Below are 5,133 nucleotides of genomic sequence, written 5' to 3' on the forward strand. Positions count from 1 at the left end.
ATTGGAAATCTTTTGTCCACACATGAGGAAATTTATCTTCGCCCCACAATAACATAAACCACAAATACACTTCCCGGTCCAATACAAGCACACAAAATATACAATATACACTTCTTGCCCATGGACTACTGACACTTTGGATATAAAAATAAATATATAAATATAAACTGAAACACGAAAACCATAAATTAATGAATTAATAACAGCAATTATTTGCTAAATATGTAAACCAGATTATTGTTAATTTATTTGTAATGGTGGATGATATTAATTTTCTTTTTTTAAATATTCCCTTGTTGCTGTGGGTACCCGTATGATCTTTTTCAAATTCATGTTGAGCTATTTGTGAGGCTTTTCTCTTTCTAATATATATATATATATATATATATATATATATATATATATATATATATATATATATATATATATATAATTTCACTTACTGCCTCTGGGGTCTATTATGATCTTACTGGCTATATGAATGATCTTTGTAAGCTTGCCTTTGCCTTTAGCCCCAGATTATACTAGGACACAATACTTTACAGCACATCATCCTCAGGATTCCCTTACTCACATTAAAACTATTTAGTATCCTTAAAAAAATGTTTGGGTTGCCTAACGATCTAAAAATGTTATTTAATTATGATCGGCAGACATGTACGTCGTGACTTCCTCAGTTTATTTAAAAGTAACTTAAGCGTGAAGCGAAGTGCACAGAAGAGTGTCACGTAGAAATCTGCCTTTTAAAGACAAGACCAATAGAGTAAAACAAAACTTACGCTTTAGTATTTTTTCTGCTTTGAGTAATTGACAGATAAATCAACTGAAGGGGAAAGACTCGTGCTATGACTAACAGGTTTGACACTGTGTCATGTTAAAAACAGTCCTTTTGAAAATTGTGTCTCAAGACTCCCTACGCTTCATCTGTCTGTTTGAAAGGAGGTAGATGTCCTTTGCCAGCACCAACTAATTCTCTCTGGACTGTTTACTGAACGTCACCGGGCTGATGAAGATCGTTGTTTAATTAATAGAAGGTACAGCTAAAAATCATGGGAAAAATTATTTGTCATATTTGTGTTCCATTGCGATTTCTTTGGACAAATTTCCTGTTCGATATCCATGTATGAATTAACATGTTTGTGACGCTGAAGATATAATATTAATATTAATATGAAGATAAAATATTAGATATAACTTCACCCAGACAAGGCCAGTAAGCAATTTAGTCGCACTAAGCTCTAATGTAATTCCTTGTGGTATTTACTTGACAAGCAGTTATTTTAAAATCTGATGGGTAAAAGAACACCGTTCTAACTAGTAGAAGCATAGCACATTAATCAATAAAGGGTCAGATGTGAAGAGACTCTTGGTATGTGTTAGCCGATGTCAGTGGTCATCTCTCAAATACAGCTGCAACAGCATGTCTGACAGAATATTGGAGTCCTGCAGGAGGGTTATTGAGAACTCAGTCAGAGAGCAACACATTCAGCCTCGATCCTGTCAGACCACAGATCTAATCACACATCATTCTGAGTGCGGGGAGTTTCAAGAGGACTTCAATTACGCTATATTAAATAGCAAATGGGAAATAAACAGATATTAATAGTCTTTAATGATGGTCCTATCATAAGATCTGTGCTGGGCGTATTGTGAGTTATTTACTCCCAAAGCAGCTTTCTCAATGCTACTTTAGAAGATGAGGTGTTGTCGCTGTTCTTCTCAAATGGTGAGTCACGACTAGAGGTGTGTCCGAAGCTGAAAGCGCATAATGTTGCCTGAATGTTCGGCTGAGGCTGGCACAGTCTGGTGTTTGCTAGATAACAGATGAGCCAGGATCAGAGTGATATAAAAAGGGCTATACAAACCTCTAAAAAAGTCATGCTATACACACACATATACATATATATATATATAAAAATTAGTAAAATGTGTGAAGTAACGGTATAGAAATACAAACGCAATGAAAAATTATGTAGGTTACTGGATTTATTGTTGACAAGTTGACATGAACCAGGGTTGTTAGGTTTTCTGAAGGTCATCTAAGAGTTGCTGCTATAGCAACAGGTCTGTAAACTCAAACCTGTTCTGAGCAGGCTTATTTCCAACAAAAGCTCATTGAAAATACGTGCTTCTACATACATTTTTGAAACCCCGTATTGATGCATTTTGCATCACGTGAGCTACCGAGTAAACCTGCTGATTAGAAACTTCGCCCATACATACGAGGCTGTACATGTGGCGATAACGTTCAGAATATCAATTTTAAAATTGTTTTGAAGTCATAACATAACATTCTGCAGCTAATCAAAAATATACACTGGTAAATCATACTTTTTTGTGTGAAAAGAAATAAAAGTTGTCAAGAGAGCATCTAGTATTTCATTTTAACTGAAAAACTGCCGCGATTACGTGTATATAGTTACTTTTTTCAGTTATGGATACATATATGTAGACGCATCATATTTCCAATGAGTCCTATGTTGCTTATTTCATGTAAACAAGATTAGATTGTAACATTTTAAGTAAAGGTGAATTATTTACTAAATTTCCAAAATGTATTTATTGAGGAAATGCCACATTTGTGAAATGATAATTTGGCTTGCAGTCATGCGCATTATCTACAGTTTGCCTTGATTCGAATGGTGAGCTTTTATGTAACAGGTGACTTTGATCACAGGAGATGCTGGCCACTTCTCAAATCTTAAATGCTTCTGTGATGAACAGTCAGTTTAAACACAGTCAACTGTGTCTTAAGATGGATCTTGTGGATTAAGAAAAATGCTGTTATGTATAAGAAAATTTGCCAATACTGTACTTTTGAAATTGCAATGCTTTGTAACCCTCCATTCTATCACGCCTAGCTATTACAGCACCTAATTGACCCATGAGGCTCAATACTCGAATTTGTATACGTTTCTTGAAGCAAAATCATGCTTTACTATGGACAGGTTTACTGACATTTAAAATTTTAATTATGCAGTGTATGGTAATGTCAATGCATTACAATGTTTTTTCTGTTACATTTTCAACTGTAGTTGCATGCATTTTAATGCAATTCATGTTGCATTAGTGCGAACCTGTCCTCTCTTCTATGGTAATTTTGGTAATTTTAATTATTTGCTTATTTATTTTAAGGTAGAGCAGAGTTTGAGGATTTTTTTAATAGGTAGCTGAAAGGCATTTTATTGACATATGCATGTAAATGTAATTCTGTTTCCTCCTTTAGCTTAAGTTTATTTTTGCTAATGCCACAGTAATGTAAAATCCATTAACTATGCATATCAGGCCATACGATTACACAGAGTATGTTTCTGGCCTAAGGCTCAGGTCTGCTATACCTGGAATGTTCCACCCCCACGAGTGAGCCTTGAGACTTCATCATGTGTGTACCTTGAGCAAGGTAAGTAACCCTAGTTCTTCCAGCGGGACCCAAACTATAATAAGTTCTTGCCTGGCAACACTGTGGTAGAAGCTCCACCTGTGCACGTCGTGCATTGAAAAATAATATTCTCTTTTAAAAAAAAAGCTAAATAAATGAATAATAATTTAAAGTGAGACTTAGCATTGATCATATGAAATGTGGGAAAAAATAAACACTAAAAATGTTCCAAAAGCAATCAACATTTTACTTCACAGATGTTTTTTAATTTAGTGATTTCATCACAACTGAATTCTTAGTTAAAACATGTCTCTCCTTACACCTTAGGTCAATTTGCTTTTTATTATTTAAATAAAAATGGTAAGATAAAAATACAAAATAGTGTGTGTGTCTAGGCCACTGGAAACAAATGCTAATTGCAATTATTTGTTCCTCTTGTTGAACACCATTACTGAGGGAACAATTCACTCATAAGTATCTAGACAGACTGAATGTGTATATGCAAATAATTTGAGTTTGGTTGCCAGTCTCATTGGGTTATTATTTGTGAGTGGATTGGAATGGGAGTAAATTCAGACTGCTTTGTTCGGACTTCATTGTGTCAGCTCTTTAGGGTGCTCAAAGTGTGGTGGACTATGCAGCCATCTTGCTGTTCTTGCGCTTTATTTCACTCAGGTTTAAACTGCTGATGGTTGTTTCCATACCTGGAGACTATGGCTTAACATTAAATTCAGCAATCTAGAGGCAATTACAGACAATTGTATTTTCCACTGGGTTTCCAACATCCAAGACTAAAATGTGTTGTTTTGTTGAGGTTGGCATGCCTTTGCTGATTGGCTTATGGGGCAATTTCCTCAAGATAATACAGAAAATCCACAGTTTTTCAAATTGTTTTCTTCTATTCAGTATCTGTGCTCGGTGAGACACTCTATTATTGCCGCTGATACATTGAACAAAATCGTAATTTCAGATTGGGGGTCAATTCTCACTGTCAACTTGTTTCTTATTAGCATCTATATCACTAGCAAATTGGCTGTTATAAAGTACATAATGATGCCTTATTCTACACGATCTTATTTTAGATCCTTTAATCCTACCCAATACCTAAACTTAGCGATAACTTGGCAACCAGCCACGACACAAATAGCATACAGCTATCATACATACATATTCTTTTGAAAATCATAAAATATTATATATAATCTTGCATATCAATTACCTGACTTGATTATGATCAAAGCACTATGGCTAATTTTGAAGGAAAGGAGAGAAGCAAGAAACAGATTTTCTCCTCAAACATCTCTAAAGTAGCTGGCACATGTTTTATTAAATCGCATTCAGCTGAGACTATTCAAATGTTAAAAAGGTTCAAAAAGGTTGGATGCTGTATTAAAGGCAAAAGGTGGCAAAACATCTTAAAATTCACTTATTTCCCAAGATGTTCAAAACAGTTTTTCGAACTCCTGCAGTTTTGGTTGTGGTTAACATCTTCCTAATTTTTCTAGCTTCTACCAAAAAATATCAAACACAAAGTGTTTTTGTGCTGTATTTTTAATAATTATTTGTAAAGAATCGTTTAGCAAAGCGAAAGTGTATGAATATTACACGGTTTTGTTTTGTTTTGTGTTGTTTTGGTATGTGGTCTTAATAGAATAGTCTACTCCATAATTATTTGATATTAACATGTAATATTATTTGGCCTTATCAGAACTGAATTCATTTTAGATCCACATCCGAGAGCAGCTATTGCAAAG

Source organism: Puntigrus tetrazona, chromosome 5 (assembly GCF_018831695.1).
Source record: "Puntigrus tetrazona isolate hp1 chromosome 5, ASM1883169v1, whole genome shotgun sequence".
NCBI lineage: Eukaryota > Metazoa > Chordata > Actinopteri > Cypriniformes > Cyprinidae > Puntigrus > Puntigrus tetrazona.